The following is a 26,179-nucleotide window of genomic DNA, read 5'->3' on the forward strand; positions in this document are numbered from 1 at the left end:
CTCAGGAATACTCTTCCCCAAGCACTGGAGAGATACTTTTTTTGGTTTGGCTGGAATGTTTCCTAGGTTGGTCAGAGGATGCTTTGACAACCCAGGAATACAAAGGGTGGGATTGATTAAGACACTGGATATCTGTTCTTTCCCACAGATGGGTAACACTTCCTCCCACCAAGGGAACACCTGCTGTGCTGTATTCTGAAGCACTGGAACATATTTGATCCCCAGATGCTGAAAAAAGAATGTAAGGCTTTCTTCTGTATCCAGGCCTGGCCTCAATATCAAATGTCCAATGGTGAACAATGGCCAGCCGAGGGTACTCTAAATTATGATACCATTTTTCAGTTAGATCATTTTTGTAAATGAGAAGAGGTCTGAAGTGCCCTATGTGCAAGCTTTCTTTTTTCTCAGAGATAAACCCCAACTGTGTAAAAGCTGTCCGATCCATCTCTCCTAGCTGTAATAACTTCCCCAAGTGGCCAGTGATTCCTGAGACAGATGCTGTCACCACCTAGTTCAAACCCACCATCTACTTCTTCCGCACCTTCCTCCTTGCCTTTAGAAAACCCCAAGAAAGAATCTGTTTCAAGAATTTCTTCTGGTCCTGTTGGGAGCCCCAGAAAGCAACTGTATCCTTTGTGACCCTAGGGCGAGACTGTGGGTGGTGAGAGGGGAAATGCACAAGCGTTTACTCCATTTTCTCTGGCAGATTTAAAACAAATTAAAGTTGATTTAGGAAAATTTTCTGATGGCCCAGATAGGTACACAGATGTTCTCCAGGGGTTAGGACAAAGCTTTGACCTCTCTTGGAGAGATGTAGTGCTACTACTAGATCTAACTTTACATGAGAAAAATGAAGTCTTGGATGAAGCTAGAAAGGGGGGTGATTTGTGGTTCACGTCCAACACTGATAGCAGTATGTCCTCTGAGGAAACAGACAGATACTCCACGGGAAGCCAGGCAGTTCCCTTTGAGGATCCCGAATGGGACCCTGAGAAACAAGGTGACTGGTGACATAAACATTTTCTAACATGTATCTTGGAATGTTTACGTTGATCCAAGAAAAAGCCTATGAATTATTCTAACTTGTCTATTATTTATCAGGTACAAAACAAAAGTCCTTCAGCCTTTCTTGAGAGGCTTAGGGAGGCAATGAGAAAACACACTTAGTTGACACCTGACTCCTTGGGGGCCAAATTATTTTAAGAGATAAATTTATCATTCACACAGCCCCAGACATCTGAAGAAAACTCCAGAAATTGGCTCTAGGCCCAGATCATAACTTGGAGAATCTTATTAAAATGGCCACAGTGGTCTTTTATAGTCGAGATCAGGAGAAAGGGGAGGAAAGAGAGAAAAGGGATAAAAACAGAATGTCAGCTCTAGTAATGGCACTCCAACAAACAGGCACCATTCAGGGGCAGAGGGAAGCCAGAGGAGCTAAGAACAAGTGCTTCCAATGTGGTCAGATTGGCCACTTCATGAGAGATTGCCCCCGGAAGCACCATCTATTGGGCAAGCCACCAGGCCCCTGTCCAGAATGTAAGGATGACCACTGGAGGGCAGCCTCTCCTAGAGATGAAGGCCTCCTGGGACAGTGATCTCATAAGCCCCAGAACTGGACTGAGGGTACCTGGGCCAGTTTTGCATGGCTCCAGCTTGTGTCATCACCCATCAAGAGCCTAGCGTCTGCCTCATGGTGGAGGGCCAGGAGACAAAATTTCTTCTGGACACTGGAGCACCCTTTTCTGTACTCCTCTCTAACTCTGGGGATAGAAATCTCCCCAATCTATAACTATACAAGGGATGTCTGGAAATCTGGTTATCAAATTCTTCTCTCAGTCTTTCTGCTGCAATTGGGGTGACTGGCTGTTCTCTCATCTCTTCCTAATCATGCCTAAAAGACCCGTTCCCCTTTTGGGGACGGACATACTAACTAAAGTAGGAACAACCATTTGCATGAATATGGGGCAAGAACCTATAACATACCTTCCCTTATTAGAGACAAAAATTAACCCAGAAGTTTGGGCTACCAAGGGACAGGTGGGAAGAGCAAAATATGCTCAATCAGTCCAAATTAAGTTAAAAAATCCCACCATCTATCCCAATCAAAAATAATACCCTTTAAAAGCAGAAGCTAAGAATGGGCTAATACCTATAATACGGACTCTAAAGCAACAGAAATTATTGATACCTTCCAATAGTCCATGTAACACTCCTATTCTAGGAGTGCCAGAGCCAAACAGGACTTGAAGACTAGTACAAGACCTCTGCATTATAAATGAAGCACTCATTCCTCCCCAACCTATAGTTCCCAATCTGTATACTTTATTATCTCAAATCCCTGAAAAAGTTGCCTGTTTTATAGTCCTAGACTTAAAAAAATGCCTTTTCCTGCATTCCTCTTCATGAGAATTCCCAGTACCTTTTTGCTTTTGAAGACCTCTCTGACTCCGACACCCAGCTTACATGAACTGTGTTACCTCAGGGATTTAGAGACAACCCTCACTTGTTTGGACAAGCTTTAGCCCAAGACTTGAGTTGTTTCTCATATCCCATAGTGACTACTATTCAGTTTGTAGATGACATTCTTTTGGGAGCACCAGATGCAGAGGAATGCCACAAAGCTACTCAAGCTCTATTAAACTTTCTAGCTGATTATGGGTACAAAGTTTCCAAGGCTAAAGCCCAATTTATGTGCCTAAAGTGCACTATGTAGGTCTCTAACTTTCACAGGGAAAGAGAGCGTTGGGTAAAGAAAGAATAGAACCAATATTGGCTCACCCTACACCTTGAATTCTCAGACAGCTTTGAAGTTTCTGAGGAAATATAGGCTTTTGCAGACTGGATTCCTGGATATATTGAAATAGCTAGACCACTCTATTATTATTTTTTTTTGAATGAACAAAAGCAGTAATTTATTATATAATAGTAAGCCAGTATATTTTTATATATTGTAGAGATAAACATATTTATTATAGAGAATAAGCATATTTTATGTAGTGGTATAAATACAAATAGTGGTATAAATACAACATAGAAAAGTGAAGACAAAAACCCATAGATACAGGCATATCTAGGTTGAACTAATCAATGATTTGGACAACCATATTTATTAAAGCCTATTGTGGGCTAGGCAAGTATAGAGCACATAGACAAATAGGAGATGGTCCCAGATCTCAGGTATCAGTTATTTGGAAAAGTTTTCTGGTACCTAATCTATTAAAGAGTGAAGTAGACTTTTAAATGAGTCATGACTAATAGCATAAAAGTAGAGGGTGCAGAATCTTTAAGAGAAATATGCTTCCTCTGTCAATGACATCAGCAACCCTGTTATTTTAATATAAAGCTTTATGCATTTAAATATTAAGAAAGTAAAATTTCTAAAATTGATTTGGTTAATTCTATGTAAAACTTGTAAATGTAAAATTTCTTTGGGTTAAAGTGGTCTTTTATAGCTATATATCTATATAATAAAAAATACTTCAACATGTATCTTTTTTTTTTTTTTTAGAGACAGTCTCACTTTGTCACCCTTGGTAGAGTGCTATGACATCACAACTCACAGCAATCTCCAGCTTTTGGACTTAGGCAATTCTCTTGCCTCAGCCTCCTGAGTAACTGGGACTACAGGCACCCATCACAAATCCCGGCTATATTTTTGTTGCCGTTTGGCTGAGGCCGGGCTTGAACCTGCCATCCTTGGTATATGGGGCTGGTGCCCTACTCACTGAGCCATAGGCACTGCCCAACATGTATCATTTTTATAATCAACAGATCATACATAAAATGAAATAAATGATTAATCAATTAAAAACATCCTTCACTTTAGTTAAATTTTATAGACTATTAAGCATTTATTCAACTTAAGTAATTACATATTATGAGGGGACCAGGAACCACATGGGTATAAGAAAGAGAAACGTGATTCTTGGTATAGTATAAGTAGATATGTTTCTGGTGATGTTGACTGTGTATAGCTGTATAATTTTAAAAATATAATAAGAGATTATTTCCATGGGTAAAAACTCATTTCTCTGTGAGAATTAGGTATAACTTAGTAACAAGCATCACATAAATTTAGCCCTACAAAACAACATTTTAGGAGATTAGTTTAATTTTTAGAAAATACTTTCAAGATCTAATTAATGGGTGCTTATTCTGTTCTGATTAGCTTTCAAGAAACAATAAGATTATTTTCTTCCAGTGAAATTTTATATATACAACAAAGGGTGTTAATTTAAGCCTAATAACATGGACCATTTTGTCCATCTTCATGGAACTTATTTCTTATAAATATTAGGATTCTATATTTGGGTGAAGACAGATTCACATATTCTGGACACACAAGCATTAACAATTTTCCAAGAGTGAATACACAATATAATAATGAAACACAAGAATGATAGGAAGGCAGCATCATTTTTTCTTTTTAGCCACCAATTGTAAATTTTCAAAGTATTGCAATGCTTGTGTATCCTCATATGAAAATCAGATCAATAATATTTATACTGAGTGGACACAGAATTGTAGAAACTATGGTTGCTAGCATGATGAAAGTAACTTTTAGTATTTTAAGTTTATTAATTTACATTTAAGCAAAAAATACAACTAATATCCATCAATTTTTGATATAGTCTTTTTTTTTTTTTTTGACCAGGGCTAGGTTTGAACCTGCCACCTCTGGCATATGGGGCTGGTGCCCTACCCCTTTGAGCCACAGGCACCACCTGATATACTCTTTATATGCACACTAAAATCAGAATAACATTTTTGGTATGCTTTTTACATGTACATTAAAAAAAAAGAGCAGCAGCAAATGGACTCGTGTGACATTATTGAGCTTAAATGTCTAGAAGAAGAAAACTCTTCCAACTAGAAAAAGATACTTGTTATATACTCTTACATTTGCAAAATGTGAGATATTTCCACTCTGCCATGGTACTGTTTTGCACCTTCAAGGAATGTTCACCTGCCATTATTAGCATATGGCTAAGATATGGGTGTGTGTGTGTGTATTTGTGCGTGTACCCTATGACAAGTAAGGCCATTTCTTTATGCTCCTTTCAATCTTAGCACTCAGAATCAAACCACAGCTAATGATGACTGACAAAGTGAATGTGACTACTCTTGAACTTCAGTCTGAAAAAGACACATTATGCCTGACACTGTAAGAAGCCTCTCCTTACGGTTGTGAATAATTTTTCAAATATCCATGCTCTTTTCATGATCTTTCTAGTTAAGGTTTTGACTTTATAGGACTACTATAAATGTAATAACTTCTTAATGACAGGGAACAATTTAGATTTGGAAAAGAAAGAGGATACTGGAAACATCAGTATTATTAATATTAATGAGGACAAAAATATTAATCACAATGTAGATAATAATCATGAATGTTTCTTTAGAAAGTGTGCCCTTTTTAAATTCTCTTCCAGTGACATCTGGAGACTCCAACAATCAGGAAAATATATTCTTACAAATAAGAGTATAATAATACTGACTTCTATGCCTGAGAGATAGTTACCAAAGTTATGAGGAAACATAAGCTATTGATTTGTTAAAGTAGCTTACAGGTTTTAATACAACCTGCTGTTCTTAAAGGCGGAGTGGCTCGATCATTATAAAAACACCAGTAATGAATACAGTTAGCAGTAATATCTTAGAAAACTGTTTATAAAGCAGGAAAGGGAAATGCCAACTTCTCTCATGCAAAAATCTGTAAAAGTTTAAGATTTTGCACAAAGGTCAATCTGATGATCCATTAAATAGGTTAGGACTGTATTACTATAAACACATGTATCATTCACACCTTTACATTTCTGCACAAACAAAAGAAGCAAATACTCCATCTTCCCAAGCCAAGAGGCTTTCTGGAGTGTCATAGTCTAAAATATTTCCTCGTTTCATCTCAATTAACCAGGTCTGCTGTCAGAATCATGTGAACGCAATGAGCTATTGTAACAACGGTGCGGTCTGCGAAGGCTGTCATGACCACTTTTTGCAAAATGTTTTCTGTGGCCATGTCAATGGAAGCTGTTGCTTCATCCATAATAAGAATGCTGCTCTTATGAACAAAGGCCCTCCCAAGGCAAAACAGCTGTCTCTGTCCAATGCTAAAATTCTCCCCTCCTTCAGTGACTACCACATCTAGACCTCCTGGTAGAGATTTGAGCATATTTTTTAGCTGAGCAATTTCTAGAGCTTTCAAGAGTTTGTCATCTGTGCATTTACACTCTGGATCTAAATTAAAACTAATGGAACCACTGAACAGGATTGGATCCTGCTGAATAATGGAAAGTCTAGAACGGAGTGTGTGCAGCGGTAGCTTACAAATGTCTATCCCATCAATGACAATCTTTCCAACAAATATATCAACCATTCTGAAGAAAGCCAGAGATAAAGATGACTTTCCACTGCCAGTGCAACCACATATACCCACCTTTTGCCTGGGTTTGATGTAAGCCTTGACATGTTTAAGAACAGGTATCAGATTATTTTCATATCTGACACACAGATCATGAATCTTGATCTTGCCTTCCTGTGGCCAATGTTCTGGAACTTGAGAAGGATCCATGGTGCCTTCATAGTTCTCTGACTCCATAGTCAAGAAACTGTTCACTTTCTTCACAGCCCCCATCTGGACCTCCATGTCGGCCAAGTTCCTCACAACCCAATTCAAATAATTGGTTATCGTAAGTGCATACAGAAGACCCAGGCCCACAAATCCAGAATTGGGAGGCCCACTGATGGATGCTATAGAGGCTGTGAGAACAATGTAAGCTCCCAGATAATCCGTCCTAACTTCCAGCCATCTGTTGGCAGCTGAGAGAAATAAGTAGGCTATGTTGTTTGTGTCCGTCAGTTCCAGCATATATTGTTTAAATATGGTTTCATGCCTTTTGCAATAATATGACTGGAACTGGAGATCATTATCCCAAGTGAAGCATAGACCACTCTATTCTTTAATTAAAAATGCTCAAAAGGAGTGGCTGGTCACTCTAGAATGGGAACCAGGGGAAGACAAAACATTCTGACCGTTAAAAAATGTTCTTTTACAGGCTCCCAATTTAAGTCTTCCTACTAGATAACAATTTAGCCTGTACATTAATTACAGAATGGACTAGAATTGCCATAGGAATCTTGATCCAACACTGGGGTCCTTTTTTGCAACCTGTAGCTTATCTAGTAAAGAAATCGACACCATGGCCAAGGAATGGCCACACTGTCTGTGAGGTGTAGCAACTGTGGCCCTCTTGACCCCAGAGCAAATAAACTAACTTTGGGAAGAGACCAAATTATTTAAACTTCTCATGACCTTACTGGACTTTTAAATTCAAAAGGCAATCTTTAGCTATCAGATAACTGCCTTCTTAAATATCAAGCCTTGTTATTAGAAGGGCTAGTGCTACAATTATGCACCTCTGCCACTTTGAATCCTGCCACTTTACTCCCTGAATCCAACAAAGATATAGGGTATGACTTTCAACAAATTATAGCACAGACCTATGCAGCTAAGACTTACAAGAAACCTCCCCACCTAATCCTGACATGGTTTTGTATATAGATGGAAGTTCTTTCATAGAACAAGAAACTTGCAAAGTAGGCTGTGCTTTAGTTACTCAGTATGTTGTAGTTGTGAGTGGGTCTCTCCCTTCAGGAACCAGCACACAATTAGCTGAGCTAACAGCTTTAAGCTGTACTTTAGAGATTGGGAGAGACATATGTGTCAATATATACAATGACTCAAAATATGCCTTCCTCATTTTACATGCCCATGCTGCCATTTGGAAGGGAAGACAATACTTAATTTCCAATGGCTTCCCTACAAAATATCATCATGAAATATGTTATTACAAGCTATTCATGCTCCACAAGAAGTAGCAGTTATTCATTGTAAGGGACACCAGAAAAACCTAGATGATATTTCCAAAGGTAACCAACTTGCCAATAAGGAGGCTAAAATGGCAGCACAGAGGGGAAAAATTCCCCTTGTGGCATCCCTTATTTGGGAGGGGCCACTTGAGAATCATGCACCTTGATATACCCAAAAGGAAAAGGAATGGACTTTGTCCAGAGACTATTCACTACTTCCTTCAGGCTGGCTACAAAACAGAAGTGGAATTTTGCTATTACCTGCTGTGAACCAATGGAAAATACTTAAAACTTTACATTAGTCTTTTCATTTGGCACTGAAAGTACCTATTAAATGGCTAAAGCTCTCTTCAATGGAAAAAACTTATTTAAAACTATAAAACAGATAATAAGGACTTGTGATGTACGTCAGAGAAACAATACTTTAAATCACCTTCTAGCTCCCCCAGGTATCCAAAAACAAGGTAAATATCCTGGTGAAGATTGGCAAATAGATTTTACTTTTCTCCCTAAATACATGGTCTACAATATTTTCTAGTATTTGTGGATACTTTTACTAATTGGGTTGAAGCATTCCCTTGAAGGACAGAAAAGGCCCAGGAGGTTGTGAAGGCTTTAGTACATGAGATTATCTCCAGGCTTGAACTCCCTTGGAGTTTGCAAAGTGATAATGGGCCAGCCTTTAAAGCAGCTACTACACAGGGAGTATCTAAAGCCCTTGGCATAAAGTATCATCTACACTGTTCTTGGAGACCCCAATCCTTTGGAAAGGTGGAGAAAATGAATGATAAAAATCAAAGAACAGTTATCAAATCTAACTCAAGACACTCATCTCCCTTGGACTAAATTACTTCCCATTGTTCTCTTTAGAATAAGAAATTTACCTCAGAAACTCGGTTGTAGCCCATTTGAGTTATTATACCAAAGGCCCTTTTTAACTAATGATTTATTAGTAAAACATATTACTTCTTTAGCTAAATTTCAATAAATCCTTAACCTCCCTATTACCATTTCACATTCAACCCTAAAAGAGCTTTTCTGTCCTGGAGATCTAGTTATGATCAAAACTCTTCCCTCCAATTCATCTTCCCTAACCCCAACTTGGGGTCCTGTTATCTTGTCTTCTTCTACAGCTGTTAAAGTTATGGGAATAGATTCCCAGATACATTGTTCATGAGTAAAATCCTGGAACCCACCACCTCCTACAGAAGTAGACCACGAAGAGAATCAATCACAGTCCACCTACATTTGTGAGCCTAAAGAAAATTCAAAGTTATTGTTTAGAAACCAGCAAGAAGAGTGTTAATGTAGTTTTCTTTTGAAATCACTGACTTTATTATTTCCAACCTGATAACAATAGCACTGTAATCAACCCCCTTCTCTCCCTCTTCTACCCTTGCCTTTTAATATGCTCACCAGATTTGTGTCTTCCAGAGATGATGTCATCAGGCCACAAACAGTAAAGATGATTCCAGTCTAAGGCCAGATTCTATTACAGATCCCTAAATCATCCTCCAGAGAAACCCTAACTGCCTCCCTTCTATCATTGCCCGGTTCAGCAGGAAGCAGTAAGATTGAGTCTTTGTCCTTTTCCCCTAACAGCAGTTACAGTTTCTATTTAGAGAGGGTGAATTGATATAGGGTCCCCCCTTTAAGGGCTGAACAGGAGACCCCAGTTTTCCTAGGATTGGGCAATTTCATGAAGGGAACACCCTAACCTTTTGCCCTGAGCTGGAGGGACTGCATTCATTCATTTGTCAATAAGACTCATTAACACTGAAAATGTGTTTCGATTTGCCAAGTCCTGGCCAAGTGTAATTCTCAAGACATAATACCCCTAGATATAAAGCCCATGTAGAGACTCCCCACTTGGTCTTTCCTCTTGCCAGAAGTTCTGGTGCTTTTTACTTCTGTATTCCTTTCTAATAAAATCCTGTCTTACCACTGATCTGTGGTCCATGGGTTCATTCCTGGAATCCCTGAGATCCAGGACCTACTGAAGAGAGAAATTCCAGTAACAATTCTATATATAATTTTGACACGTATTGTGGATTTGGGCTGTTAACTCATTTCTGATTCATTTAAGCAGATTAGAAAAAAAAACCTGAAAAGGAAACTATGCATTGAGGAAAAATTGATAATGTGATAAGATGATGCAACCTGCTTGGTGTTACAGAAAGTTATAAAACTGCACATTTGGTCCACTGCAAATTCATGCTATCTAACCTCACTTGGGTTCTTAATGCTATTTGTCAGTTCTTTTCTTTATTCATTGCTTGTTAAATTCTTATTGCATTGCTCACGGCAGCTGTTTTAGATTTTCTATGCTTTTAACTTCCAATCTCAGCACTGCTCCCTCACTCTAAGCAGATGACCTCTGCTCCTTCTGGAATGTCAGCCAATGTGAGCTCCAACAGGTTTTCTCCCTCTGTTCTCAGTTCTCTCTGCTGCTGCTTTCCATGACCTCACTTTCCTCTTGATCATCACTTTTTTTTTTCATATCACAGGAGTAAAATGTGTCTCTTCATCACAGAATTGTCATTTGTGCTGTCTTTACCACTATTATTTAATCTCTTCCATAAAATTGTTTAATCAATGATTTCTTTTTTCTCTCACATCAGCACCTTTCTGCCTTTTTACTGGATCTTTCTTTTTTTTCTTATAGACATTCTTAGGTCTCCCAGTCTTTGAAAACAGCTTGTTTAGCATTTTTTCAGGGATGTCTTATGCAGGCCAGCCTGTGTTCTGATTGGTTGAGCTTCTGTTCTCCCTCGTAGGTGCCCACACACATCATCTTTACACCCTTACCTTAATACAGTCAACAACAAAAAAAAAGTCCATACCAAATTTAATCACTTCTTGGACCTTCTGCTGTTTTAAGATCACTGTTTAATCTCCTTTAGGTTAACCATTTTATGTCCTAAAAGTATGGTCTAGCTAATTTGTTTGAGTTTCTTGTAGTTTTTGGATATTAGTTCTTCACCAGACATATAGTTTGTGAATATTTTATCCTGTTCTGTAGGTTTTCTATTTACTCTGATTATTTCTTTTATTTAACAGAAACTTTTTAGTTTAAGTCCCATTTATTTATTTTTGTTGGATTTACTTTTGGGGTTTTAGTCACAACGTTTTTTTTTTTTTTTTTTTTTTTGCCTTGGCCAATGTCCAGATGTGATTTTCCTATTTTCTTCTATGGTTTTTATAGTGTTAGCTCTTATTTTCAGTCTTTAATCCATGTTGAGTTAATTTTTGTACATGGTGAGAGATATGTGTCCAGTTTCATTTTTCTGCTTGTGGCTCTCCCAATTTTCCTAGCACCACTTATTCAACTGAGGTTCTTTCCCCAGTTTATGCTTTTACCAGCTTTGTTGAAGATTAGTTGGCTACAGGTATGTGGGTTTATTTCTGGGTTCTCTATCCTGTTCCTTTGAGTTTCTACTTTTATACAAATAACCAACAAACTTATGAAAAAATGCTCAACATTCCTAATGATCAGGGAAATGCAAACAAAAACCACAATGAGTTACCACTTTACCCCTCCCAGAATGGCCATTATTAAAAAGTAAAAAAAATAACAGATGTTGGCATGGATGCACTGAAAAAGCAATGCTTGTATTTGTTGGCAGGAATGTAAATTAATACAACCTGTAGAGAAAAGTAACATGGAGATTTTTCAAATAACTAAAAGCAAATTTACCATTCAATCCAGGAGTCCCACTGTTGGATATCTACCAAAGGAAAAGAGGTCATTTTATAAAAAAGACACCTGCACCGGTATGTTTACTGCAGCACAATTCACAACTACAAAGATACAGAACCAACTTACATGCCACCAACTGATGAATGGATAAAGAAAATGTGCTACACACACACACACACACACACACACACACACCATGGAATTCTACTCAGGCATTAAAAAGAATGGAATAATTTTTTTTGCAGCAACTTGGATAGAACTAGAAGCCATTCTTCTGAGGGAAGTAACCCAGAAAAAACCCCCACATACCACATGGTCTTACTTTTAAGTGAGAGCTAAGCAGTGGGTATGCATGTTTATAATAAGTGACTTAGTAGAAATTGGGGACTCCAAAGAAGGAGGGTAGGAGGTGGGGCGTGGAATGAAAAATTACCTATTGGGTGTAGTGAACTCTATTCAGGTGTACTATGCAATTCATTCATGTAACAAAAATCCACTTGTACCCCTAAATCCACTTAAATTAAAAAAAGGAAAAAGAAAAGAAGAAAGTGTGGTCTATACATGATGCCTTTACCTATTATGACTTATTCTTTAGTCCCTGCAAGCTGCTTTCTCTTTTCACTGTTATATTGAATCTGTTTTCAAAAAGAACCAATGAACTTCTAGTGCATAAATGCAGCCTATTTTATTAATAATAATATTCTCTTAATTCTCTAGAAATTACCCCTTGATATCTAATACATATGTCTTAGAAAGTGTTATTCTTTGGCCTCTGTAAGAGTGCTCCTTTGTTATCTCAGATGGTTCCTTTGAAAATATGGGTTAGTCTTTTTAACCCACATTTTGTGGGTTCTCTGCTTCAAAGATTGATGTTTTCCAGAGTCATATCTCAAGCTCTCTCTTTTCCTTCTCTCTTCATCTAATACCCTACTCATCCAGATTGTGTCTTTTCACCTTTAGTGTGACAGTTTACACTTCCTTCCATCTCTCTTCCATAAACACCCCTTCGGCATTGCTAAGAGTCAAGAGGAAATTTTCCCTTATAGTTCTTTTATGCATCTCAAACTCATCATGCTTAAAACTGAACTAACAACTCCTCTCTTTCAACATGCCTTTCAGTCTACTAACTCAATTCCTGAATTAAAAAAAAAAATGAAGCTCCATTTCCTCAGTAATGAAATCTCAGAGCCATCCTTGACTTACTCCTTGGTATTGTCTCCCATAGACAATAAGTTCTCCCATGTGGAAAAATTTACCTTTGGGAAATTTCTGGCATCTTTCCCTTTCTTTGCCTTCCTGCTGCTATTACTTTAGTTTTTGCCCTAAATCATGACATACTTAAGAAATTGGTGGTATTCTCTCTGTTGGTCTCGTTTCTAACAGAGTCACCCTTCTCCAATATATTTTAACACCCATCCAAAGCTTGTATTCCTAGTACTTCATTTCAGTTACATTATTTTGCTGCTCAATGATAATAGTTAGAAAATATGGAGGGCTTACTAAATATAAGGCACTGTTCTGAGCAATTCATGCTCTAAATGAAGAGACTTAATTTTCACAAGAATCTTATGTGGTGACTAGTATTATCATTTAACTATGGAGAACACTGAACCTTACACAGTTTAGCAACTCATCTGAGAACACATAGTACCTGAGATGTAATGCCTGGAATCCTAGGTTGCCCTCTTCCCAGTGCAGGATGTGTGGGGATGAAGGGGCAGCACCTAAGCTCTTTACCACGGTACTGTAATGCCTTCTGTGAGTGACCGAGTGAAGTTCAGATTTACTAACTTGGCTCCAACTATCTGTCCTCTATCTGCTTTTACTTTTCAGAGATAACAAAACTAGTATAATGTCTCATCTGTTCTCTTAATTCTCATACAGATGGACTGGGCCTTTAATCTGCATAATTCTATTTATATTATTCTCCTGATTCTCAGTATGTTTCCCTCCTTCCCACACCAAGCTGTAAGTCTTCAGTATAAAACTTTTCCATCACCTTTCAACAGTCACTTATGCACTACAGAGTCTACCTCACCCTGAGTGACCCTTATTCCCTGGCTACCAATTGTGCTTATTTTGTTTCAACTTATATTCCACTTATCATATGTTGGCTGATATACAGAACATTGATATTTATGTGCAATCTCCTCCAGTAGGTTGTTATTTCAACATGCATTAAAGAAGTATTAAATAGTAGCAAAATGATTGGTATATTTGGTATATTGGTATATTTTCAGATTATCATTTTCAAAAATTCAGAAAGAGAAAGAAGCAGTAGCTTTCCCCCAAATATCAAATGATCTCTGATGATGTTACAATTTCTGGTTTTTTAGTTACTATTAAAAGGTCAAGTACTGTTACCACAAGAAGAGAGATTTTTCCCAGTAGCTCTGACTCAGAACAAACAGGAAGTATGGCACCAGAGATCTGGCATGAGTACCTGGTCTCGTGAAACTTCTGGTCCTAGTGCTTGAGCTTTTTCTTCCCTATTGCTAAATCTTTGCAAGTATGTCCATTATTCTCTATTACTTAATTGGAACTCTAGACTATTAGTTCCCAAACCATATACAGAACAGATGAAAACCAAATGTCACAAGACTAAAATCTGTTGTAATTAAAAAGGAAAAAAAGCTGTTGTAATGAAATCTTCCTAACAGAGCTGTCAGTTTTGTGAAGCGATGTGGTTGCAGGGACATGCACAGTAGGATGATGAAGAAACACTACACTAAAATGTTATAGAGCTGAATCCTCCACTCTTAGCTATTCCAAACGCAAACCTCTTTTGACTTTGGAAAAGTGATATAGTTGGAGGATGCAATACATTTGGACCCAGTTTTTTGCTATTACCCTCAGTCTAACTAAACTAACCAGAGGCTTCAAGAAAATTCATATTATTTTCTGATTTTATGATGGCTCTGGACTTTCTCAAATTAAATTCCGAAGTACGCATATAGCAAAAGCTACCTACCTTGTAAGAGTTTAAGTTTGCTGATACTTACTCATGCCTTAAATATCAAACCAAATTATTTGTCCTGCATCCATGAATGCATTCTTGAATTGAGGGCTCTTAGTTCTTCCCTTACTTCTGACTTTGAATCTGCAAAATGGGCGACTTTTACATGTTATGATTTGCAGGGCAATCCAGGCACCTTGAAGGTATCAGGAAATGCTTTCTGGCTATGCTATTTTAAGAAGTATAATGTCTATAAAACAGATAAGTAGAAAAATACACCGTCAGAGGTTATTTTGACAGTATATTGTCAAAATCTTGCTTTCTAAACATAGGAACCAAGAGCTCCCACCCTAATATTAAAGAATTCAGATGCTGTACCCCATACTAGGTGCTTTTTCCTGAGATTTGAATTTTTCTCTGTGCTCGTGTTTCTGTTTTGATATTCTTCTAATCTAGAATTTTAGGTTCAAAGGTGTAATAGGAAAGGAAAAGAAAGGTACAAATAAAGGGTTTGGAAGATTTCAGAGGAGGGGAAGATGAATTGTGGGTGGAGATGGGAGTTAGAGAAGGCTTTATAAAAGAATCAAACTCAGGAGCAAGAAAGATGTGGGTGATGGTGTACTTGAAGTTCCAAGTCAGTGTCTGATAAAACTAGGTATTCAGTAAACTGAAGAGATAATCAACATAATACTTTCCAGGAAGGTATTTCAGGCCAAGTTTAAGCACACATAAACCTACACACCTCATAAAACTGCTTTAGGCATTAGCCATTAGCCAAGAGAGTATGTTTTTTGTCATCTACCAGCATAAAAATAGCACTTGTGTTTTGGTGCATACTCTGAAAAGGATTAAAATCTTCTAAAACACATCCCCAAACTAAACTAAATTATCTATAAACCGCCCCCACCACTGCAAATCCTCCAAACTTTGTAAGTTAACGTTATATTGCCTAAGAAAAACTTGCAAAGCATCTATTCTGGGTAAATCTTTTCCTACATCTTTCATTAAGATTGGTATATATTTTTTTCTGTATAGTCCTTTACAGTTCAAAGGACTATAATATTCAGTGTGTATTTTAAATTAATTACGTTTGAGCTCAACAGAAATAAATGCCTTCCAAGTGAGGTATGTGGAGAACTCCTTTTAAATACTTAAAGACACAACAGCATACCAGATAGAATACAGTGACCAGTAAGACAAAGGCTTTGTGTATTTCCAGAGATTCACATCTTCAAACTTAAAAGTTTTTCTAGCGGTAGTCACCTTGAGGTCAACCTCCTTCAAGGTCACTGGAAAGTGACAACCAGAGTGCTTGGGGTCACTGGAAAGTGACAACCAAAGTGCTTGGTACTGACCTTGCTCACTGACTACTCAGAGGCAGGGAGGACAAAGGTTGAGGGCAAACCTTGCTCCAGAGGTGGCAAAGACATCTGTATTCATGATTAAAATGAAGGGACAGAACAGAAGACTGAGCAAAAGGTTGAGAGTTTAGGATAAATTAAACAGAAGGGTCAAGCTGTTAACGAACCCAGAAAGGGGGGTTCACTGTTGCTTGTCAGTGTAGGTTTGTGAACTAGGCAGTAAGTCTGAGGATATTTCTATAGGATACTTACCCGTGGCTTCTTTCTGGGTTGGGTACAAGAGGTAGGAATCCACAGAAATCATTAAAAAGAAAGGGGAGGCCGTTGTGGCGGTTGGAAGCCGTTGGTGGGTGATGTGTGAGGCGAGGCCGAGAAGGCCACGAGGACCCGTGGCTCCTGTCCCCTGTCCCCGACGCCGTTGGGCGCAGAGGCCGAGTGAAGGCTGGGGCTGCCAGGGGCCAAACCTGGAGGTCGCTGATACCTGCAGAGGGGGGCGCGGCTGGGCGAGGCCAGGAGAAGCTTTACAGGCCAGGGTGGAGGGCCAGCGCCCGAGGAGGGGGCTCACTGCGAGGAGCAGCCCAGTACGGATGAGGGGTGGAGGGCCGGCGCCCGAGGAGGGGGCTCACTGTGAGGAGCAGCCCAGGACAGATGAGGGGTGGAGGGTCAGTGCCCGAGGTGGGGGCTCACTGCGAGGAGCAGCCCAGGACAGATGAGGGGTGGAGGCGCAGGGACACTGAGCCCTGCAGAAGTGCAAGTGACTGGCCACGAGAAGCTGAAAACTCTAAACCCTCATAGATAGGTGGGATTAAGAGCTGCAACTCGGCTGCACATCAGCAGAAGGCTCTGGAAACGCCAGAGGAGTGGCCAGACTTGGTGGGACTGGTAGCCTGACTGCGGAACTTGAACCAGGTGTGCAAAAAGCCTGCAGTGGAGATGGCAGCCCGGAGCCGACAGGGCGCAGAGCAAAGCCGTCTTCTTGGAACCCATGGAAGTGTCGCCAAGGTGGCCTTCCTTGGGACACATGTCATGGATCAATCCGAGGAGACTGAAAGCAGAGGCGCTACCTCCAGGGGATTCCCAGGCCTTGTTCCCTCCTGTGCTGGGCGCCCACGTTGGCCCCAGTGGAGCTGCCCTCGCGCCTCCGACCCCAGGCGAGCTGTCAAGCCAGAAGGTCAGACCGCAGTGCGTTTAGCAACTGCTTTTGATGTGTTGAGGTTTTTATTTTTGTGTCTTGGCTATGTCTATCTTGTACTTCTTGTTCTGTGAGTTAGTTTGCAGCACTGAAATACTGATTGGTCCAATAAAGTGCGATTGATGTGGCAAACCCTGTTAAAAGAAAAAAAAAAAAGGTCTGGGCAACAGACCCTGTCATCTCCAGCCAGTCTCTCGTCAGACCAACTCCTCTCAAAATACCCCTTTAATTAACTAATTAAAAAATCTCCATCATCTGACTCTTGACAGTCCCCATTGCCTCTGCTTCCTGTCTTTTAATTTGGTTTCACTTTACTATTTATATAGTTCTTAACTTTTTGAGAATCTAACCCTCCTCCTGGCTCCGTAATTCCTATTCATCCTCCTTTATCCAGCCCAAGTAGCACTTCCTTTGAACTGGCCATCCTAGGCTGGTTTTGGTAATCTTTGGTGCTCCAAAGATAAAAATAAAAACAAAAATAAATATAAATATAAAAATCTTATGTCAGGTGACTCTCAAATTTTGGCGTCCATTGGAATCACTTGGGAAACATTAAATATAGAATCTTCAAGTGCCCTTCCAGGCTGCACAAATCAGAATCTTTGGAAAGAGGATAAGAATTTCATTTGATACAATTGCCTTATGATTCTGGTGTACAGAAATGATTCAGGACACATTTTCATGATTATCATATTTATTGGAATTATTTCTGTATATATCTGTTTCTGCCTCTATTGAAAATTCTTTGGGGGAAGAGTTAGTATTTTGGTCACTTTTTTCAGTGTCCTTGGTATCTTTAGTGTCTTGGTTTCAAAATCTGGAACATATCACATGCTAGTATATGTGCAATTAGTTAATAAATTCTTTACACGACAATAGTCAATCAAAGTGGGGGAAATGACTACTCAACTGGTTTAGTATGTGAGTTGTTACTCTCTACCCTGGTAGGCACCATTTTATTTTTGGTTCTCACAGATAAGCTATTTTAGAAGTGTGGCTATTCCTGATTATAATTCATCAATCACTATCAGATAAATAACAGTATGTATTGGTAGTAGACAGCTACTACAAAGAAAAGAAACTACAAAATTTATTGCTCTTTCTTTTTTCCTAATTCTCTCCTGTTGAGTGACAGTTTGCAGTCATCATATAATTTTAAAACAACTTTGAGGCATAACATGCATAAAGTAAAATACATTTATTTAAAGTATATACTTCAGGCCAAGCAAGTGGCTTGCACCTGTAATCCTAGTGCTTTGGGAGGCCAAGATGGGTGGATTGCTTGAGGCCAGCAGTTCCAGACCACACTGGGCAACATAGTAAAACTCTTGTCTCTACAAAAAGAAAAGAAAATTAGCCAGCCAAGATAGCAGCTACCCTGTAGTGCTATCTACTTGGGAGGCTGAGGCTTGAGGTTCAGGGAGTTCCAGGCTACAGTGAGCTATGATGATGCCTCTGCACTCCAGCCTGGATGACAGAACTGAAGTGCAGTGAAATCTTTTATCTAAAAAAATAATTTAAAAAGTGCTGGGAGGCGCCTGTGGCTCAGTCAGTAAGGCGCCAGCCCCATATACCGAGGGTGGCGGGTTCAAACCCGGCCCTGGCCAAACTGCAACCAAAAAATAGCCGAGCGTTGTGGAGGGCACCTGTAGTCCCAGCTACTCGGGAGTCTGAGGCAAGAGAATCGCTTAAGCCCAGGAGTTGGAGGTTGCTGTGAGCTGTGTGAGGCCACGGCACTCTACCAAGGGCCATAAAGTGAGACTCTGTCTTTACAAAAAAAAAAAAAAAAAAAAGTGCCTGAAGCATATAGTTCAATGAATTTGACAATTATCTATTCCCATATAACTACTGCCACTGTCAAGAGAGCAGACATTTCCATAACCTTCATCATTTTCTCCTCATCCTTTACAACATTTTTCTCTCTTCCTTGGCCCCTAGAAAACACTTATTTTCTGTTGCCATAGATTAGTTTTGTATAATTTCATACAAATGGAATTATAATTTCATATAAATGGAATCATGCAATTTTTACTCTTTTATATTTGCTTCTATCACTCAGATCCTAGTTTTAAGGTTCATTTCTGGTGATGTATTCATCAGTTGTCTATTCCATTTTATTATTAAGTAATATTTCATCATATGGATATGTCACAACTTTTCTATTCATCTGTTGTTCACATTTGAGTTTTTCCCAGGTTATAGCAATTATGTGTAAAGCTGCTATGAACATTTATGTTTAAGTCTTTGTATGGGCATGTGTTTTTGTCTTAGGTAATTACCTGGGAGCTGATTTTCTGAGTGGATGTAAGTGCACTTTATAAGAAACTGTCAAACTGATTTCCAAAGTAGTTGAGCCATTTTATCTTCCTGTTAGCAATGTATGAGACTTCCAGTTTTTCTACATTCCTGCCAACACTTGGAATTGTCAATCTTTATAATTTCAGTCATTCCAGTGGATGTATAATGATATTTTATGGTGATTTTATTCTGCATTTTTCTTTGGTCTTCTGTTGTGCATCTTTTCATGTGCTTGTTGATCACTTATATACCTTTTTAAGAGGTTTGTTTCAATCTTTTGTGCATTGAAAAACATACTCAATTTAATAATCTTATGAATTCTAGGAGTTCTTTATATATCAGCAATATATAATTTGTTTCTAATTTAAAAGAGCTATTTTTTTTCTGTTCTTGATTTAATTCGGCAGTTCCTGTACTTTTGGCTTATATCTAACTCAAACACTTACTTAACTTAGCCAGTTGGAAAATTGTTATTAGGCCAGAAATTCCTATACACTTCTTGATAATTGTCTATTACTTTTGTGAAAGACTAGAACTTGTGATAAATATGGGTTAGAAATGTTATCAAGAGAAATATGACAATGAGTAGCCTACACGAGCTGACTCTCCAGCATGACTTGAATAATTTGATAAGCAATCTAGTATAGCAAATAGAAATGGAATTTGATTATTAGAAGCTAGATAGCACATGATAGTATGCAGTTAAGTTGGCAAATAACATGGTCATATTGAAGCGTATGTCAAAACAAGTGCACATAAACCCGGGGGAAGGTTCATCTTGCTCCGTCCTCTCAGAGGGCAAACTGCAGTCACTTTAATGTCTCAGATTCTCATTGCTTATGTCTATGTACAGCAGATTTTTGACATTAATGGCAGTTATGTCCTATAAAGTCACGACAAGTACCGAACTGATTCCTAGGTGAAATATATAAATCGAATGTAATCTTTAATTTTCATAACAGCTCATGCTGATACATTCTGTTCTCTTTATTCTACAAGAGATAAAATAGATTGAGAAGGGTCAAGTGCCATGCCTGGGTCTGCCACACTAATAGGTAGCAGAGTTGAGGTTTAGACCCCATCCACCTGGCCCCAGAGCTGGAGCTTCTTGTATTGCGCTGAACTATCTGCATCTTCTGTTCATCTCCATGTGAGAACAGAAACAAGAAGCCAGAATGTTGTGGTATTTGACTGCAGCTGAGAACCAGTGCTTTGGGAAAGTCAAATTTTTGGCTACTCTACCTATGTCCACTGGGAACATTGATTTTGGGGTTACATTTTAGCAAGCAAATGAATTCACAGTTGCTGAGTCTGTGAATGATTAGAATTGATTTTTATCTTATAAGAACACAAAAGTACACACTCAGGCATATGGAATCACATGCAGCCTCTGAAAGGGTACAAGAGAGGCAGTCTGCATGGTACCAAGCAATGGCCTTTGGACTTTTTCCACTCTATCTCTAAATTAGACACCATCTAGATAGTTTACTTTTTTATGTATTAAAGTGAAGCAATCATTGTCTAACAGAGCTGGATCCATATTATAGCCTTACATCTCAAATTAAACAAATTCCGATAGATTTGATTGGTTATATTGATAAAATCTGAACCAGAAAGCAGAGAAGAGTTTCACTTGCTATACTATCTGCTTTTCTCATTTCTTCATTTGTGGTCTTCAAAGGTATGTACAAGATGATTTGAGCTGTTTCCATAGCTCCGTCTGAGAGATGAAGTAATGACATTTGGCAGAAACATTAAAACATTAAAGCTATACTAACTTCATACAACTGTTGAAATCAGAATATTATCCCAGACAACTTGGACCTACAAAGCAATGAAAGAACTCAGCAAATCACAAAATTGGAGCAGGTAAAAAATTCTCGAGGTGGAAAATCATTTAGACATAAAATATGTTGCCTTAGGTTGTTCCCCTCAGCCTTAACATTTATGGAAAAGATAATTATTTGGAGCAAGCTTTTTTTTTTTTTTTTCATTGTTTTGATTTTTTCTAATGCTGGCGAATTTGTTTTATGATACAAATATTTTAATGTTTACTCAATAGTAAAAAGATTTTTATGACTAATTTTTCTTCATCTTAATTTAGTGCTTATGTTTTGAAACAATTAATTTTACTGATTTTATCTACAAACGAACATGTATTTTAAAATATATTTATGTTTATAATTTATGTTCTGTAATAAGCTTATATGTTTTCGGATTTGAAATGTATAAAAAATTTAATTTTTGGTTTGTTTATAAAATCCATGTAGTTCAAAATAAAGAGAAAATATTTTAAAGAGTTGTTTTGCTTGGGTACTGCAACCTTCATTTGATTGGGAATACTTAGCTATGTATTGGCTACTGCTAGCTCTGGAACTTTTGTTTACTATTTAAATAAAAATGATTATATTGAGGACTTTGAAGCTACTGCTGTACAATTGACATAAACTATGTGTGAGGACTAGAACAAATTAGTTATCAAATGAATGAATGAATGAATAAATAGATAAATAAATGACTGTTGTAGCTGGACATTGTGGTGGGCACCTATAATCCCAGCTACTTGGGAGGTTAAGGCAAGAGAATTGCTTGAGCTGAAGAGTTTGAGGTTGGTGTGAGCTGTGACACCATGACACTCTACTGAGGGTGACAAAGTGAGACTTTGTCTAAAAAAAAAAAAAAAAAAAGACTAGGGCGGCGCCTGTGGCTCAGTCGGTAAGGCGCCGGCCCCATATACCGAGGGTGACGGGTTCAAACCCAGCCCCGGCCAGACTGCAACCAAAACATAGCCGGGCGTTGTGGCGGGCGCCTGTAGTCCCAGATACTCGGGAGGCTGAGGCAAGAGAATCGCTTAAGCCCAGGAGTTGGAGGTTGCTGTGAGCTGTGTGAAGCCACGGCACTCTACCGAGGGCCATAAAGTGAGACTCTGTCTCAAAAAAAAAAAAAAAAAAAAAAAAAAAGACTGTTGGCTCATTGTTTTAAAAATAAAAACATTTTCATGTCCATGTATAAATCATAGGTAAAAGAAATCCCAGTTTTAAACCTGAAGCTTGACTAATAAATTTTTAAATTTAATTTAGTAAATTAAATTTATTTACTTAGTGTTTTAATGGCCATTTCTGGGAATTAGAGATGTGACCATTAATAATGTGCTATCTCTGGCTTCCAGAGGTTCATAGCCCAGGGGGAGTACTGTAAAAACAATACTATAGGGCGGCGCCTGTGGCTCAAGGAGTAGGGTGCCAGTCCCATATGCCGGAGGTGGCGGGTTCAAACTCAGCCCTGGCCAAAAAACAAACAAACAAACAAAAAGAAACAATACTATAAAGTGGGGTAAGTGTTCTGTTAGTGTCACACACACAAAATGCATCTGTTCTGAGCCATCACAGCAGCTAAAAATATAAGTTTCACAGAGGAGAACTTTTAAAATTCATTAGACATAGAATGGAGAGATGGTATGTATAGGGGAAAGGCATTTTATTTTTTTATTTTTAAATCATAGCCATGTACATTAATGCAATCATGGGGCACCATCCACTGGTTTTATAGACCATTTGACATATTTTCATTACACCTGTTAACATAGCTTTCCTGGCATTTTCTTACTTACTGTGCTAAGACATTTATATTAGTAAGTTTCACATGTACCCTTGTAAGATGCACCATAGGTGTGGTCCCACCAATTATCCTTCCTCCACCCATCCTCCCTTTTCCCCATATTCTTAGATTATAATTGGGTTATAGCTTTCATATGAAAGCTATAAATTAGTTTCAAAGTAGGGCTGAGTACACTGGATACTTTTTCTTTCATTCGTGAGATACTTTACTAAGAATATGTTTCAGCTCCATCCATGTAAATATGGAGGTAAAGTCTCCATCTTTCTTTAAGGCTACATAATATTTCATGGTGTACATATACCACAATTTATTAATCCATTCGTGAGTCAATGGGCACTTGGGCTCCTTCCATAATTTATGAATTGGGCTGCAATAAACATTCTGGTACAAATATCTTTGTTATAATGTGATTTTTTGTCTTCTGGGTATATACCTAGGAGAGGAATTATAGGAGTGAATGGCAGGTCTATTTTTAGATCTCTAAGTGTTCTCCAAACATCTTTCCAAAAGGAACGTATTAATTTGCATTCCCACCAGTAGTGTAGAAGTGTTCCCTTTTCTCCACATCCACGCCAACATCTCTGGTTTGGGGATTTTGTGATATGGGCTAATCTTACTGGAGTTAGATGATATCTCAAAGTAGTTTTGATTTGCATTTCTCGCATGATTAAGGATGATGAACTTTTTTTTTTTTTTTTTTTATCGTTGGGGATTCATTGAGGGTACAATAAGCCAGGTTACACTGATTGCAATTCTTAGGTAAAGTCCCTCTTGCAATCATGTCTTGCCCCCATAAAGTATGACACACACCAAGGCTCCACCCCCCTCCCTCTGTCCCTCTTTCTGTGTTCCCCCCGCATAACCTTAATTGTCATTAATTGTCCTCATATCAAAATTGAGTACATAGGATTTATGCTTCTCCATTCTTGTGATGCTTTACTAAGAATAATGTCTTCCACTTCCATCCAGGTTAATACGAAGGATGTAAAGTCTCCATTTTTTTTAATAGCTGAATAGTATTCCATGGTATACATATACCACAGCTTCTTAATCCATTCCTGGGTTGGTGGGCATTTAGGCTGTTTCCACATTTTGGCGATTGTAAATTGAGCTCCAATAAACAGTCTAGTACAAGTGTCCTTATGATAAAAGGATTTTTTTCCTTCTGGGTAGATGCCCAGTAATGGGATTGCAGGATCAAATGGGAGGTCTAGCTTGAGTGCTTTGAGGTTTCTGCATATTTCCTTCCAGAAAGGTTGTACTAGTTTGCAGTCCCACCAGCAGTGTAAAAGTGTTCCCTTCTCCTCACATCAACACCAGCATTTTCAGTTTTGAGTCTTTGTGATGTGGGCCATTCTTGCTGGGGTTAGATGATATTTCAGAGTGGTTTTGATTTGCACTTCTCTAATATATAGAGATGATGAACATTTTTTTCATGTGTTTGTTGGCCATTCGTCTGTCATCTTTAGAGAAGGTTCTATTCATATCTTTTGCCCATTGATATACGGGATTGTTGGCTTTTTTCATGTGGATTAATTTGAGTTCTCTATAGATCCTAGTTATCAAGCTTTTGTCTGATTGAAAATATGCAAATATCCTTCTCCATTGTGTAGGTTGTCTCTTTGCTTTGGTTGTTGTCTCCTTAGCTGTACAGAAGCTTTTCAGTTTAATGAAGTCCCAATTGTTTATTTTTGTTGTTGCAATTGCCATGGCAGTCTTCTTCATGAAGTCTTTCCCCAGGCCAATATCTTCCAGTGTTTTTCCTGTGCTTTCTTGGAGGATTTTTATTGTTTCATGCCTTAAATTTAAGTCCTTTATCCAGCTTGAATCAATTTTTGTGAGTGGGGAAAGGTGTGGGTCCAGTTTCAGTCTTTTACATGTAGACATCCAGTTCTCCCAACATCATTTATTGAATAGGGAGTCTTTCCCCCAAGGTATGTTCTTGTTTGGTTTATCGAAGATTAGGTGGTTGTAAGATGTTAGTTTCATTTCTTGGTTTTCAATTCGATTCCAAGTGTCTATGTCTCTGTTTTTGTGCCGTCTGTCTTGACCACTATGGCTTTGTAGTACAGACTAAATTCTGGTATGCTGATGCCCCCAGCTTTATTTCTATTACTAAGAACTGCCTTAGCTATACGGAGTTTTCTCCAGTTCCATACAAAACGCAGAATCATTTTCTCCAAATCTTGAAAGTACGATGTTGGTATTTTGATAGGAATGGCATTGAATAGGTAGATTGCTTTGGGAAGTATAGACATTTTAACAATGTTGATTCTTCCCATCCATGAGCATGGTATGTTCTTCCATTTGTTAATATCCTCTGCTACTTCCTTTCTGAGGATTTCATAGTTTTCTTTATAGACGTCCTTCACCTCCTTCGTTAGGTATATTCCTAGATATTTCATTTTCTTTGAAACTATGGTGAAGGGAGTTGTGTCCTTAATTAGGTTCTCATCTTGACTGTTATTGGTGTATACAAAGACTACTGACTTGTGGACATTGATTTTATATCCTGAAACATTACTGTATTTTTTGATGACTTCTAGGAGCCTTGTGGTTGAGTCTTTGGGGTTCTCTAAGTATAAGATCTTGTCGTCAGCAAAGAGGGAGAGTTTGACCTCCTCTGCTCCCATTTGGATTCCCTTTATTTCCTTGTCTTGCCTAATTGTATTGGCTAGAACTTCCAGCACTATGTTTAATAGTAAAGGTGACAGAGGACAACCTTGTCTGGTTCCAATTCTAAGAGGAAAAGCTTTCAGTTTTACTCCATTCAATAAAATATTAGCTGTGGGTTTGTCATAGATAGCTTCAATCAGTTTTAGAAATGTGCCACCTATGCCTATACTCTTCAGTGTTCTAAGTGGAAAAGGATGCTGGATTCTATCAAATGCTTTTTCTGCATCTATTGAGAGGATCATGTGATCTTTATTTTTGCCTCTGTTAATATGGTGGATAATGTTTATGGACTTGCGTATGTTAAACCAGCCTTGCATCCCTGGGATGAAGCCTACTTGATCATGATGTATGACTTTTTTGATGATAAGCTGTAATCTATTGGCTAGGATTTTGTTGAGAATTTTTGCATCTATATTCATGAGTGAGATTGGTCTGAAATTCTCCTTTTTGTTTGGGTCTTTTCCTGGTTTTGGTATCAGGGTGATGTTTGCTTCATAGAATGTGTT

General features: G+C 38.4%; 1 pseudogene; it reads right to left on the bottom strand.

The window, feature by feature from the left end:
• Window positions 1–5,811: 5,811 nt before the first annotated feature.
• On the bottom strand, window positions 5,812–8,780 carry LOC128566510 (ATP-binding cassette sub-family C member 9-like; annotated as a pseudogene).
• Between the last annotated feature and the right edge of the window lie 17,399 nt (window positions 8,781–26,179).

This window comes from Nycticebus coucang, chromosome 15, assembly GCF_027406575.1.
Source record: "Nycticebus coucang isolate mNycCou1 chromosome 15, mNycCou1.pri, whole genome shotgun sequence".
Lineage (NCBI taxonomy): Eukaryota > Metazoa > Chordata > Mammalia > Primates > Lorisidae > Nycticebus > Nycticebus coucang.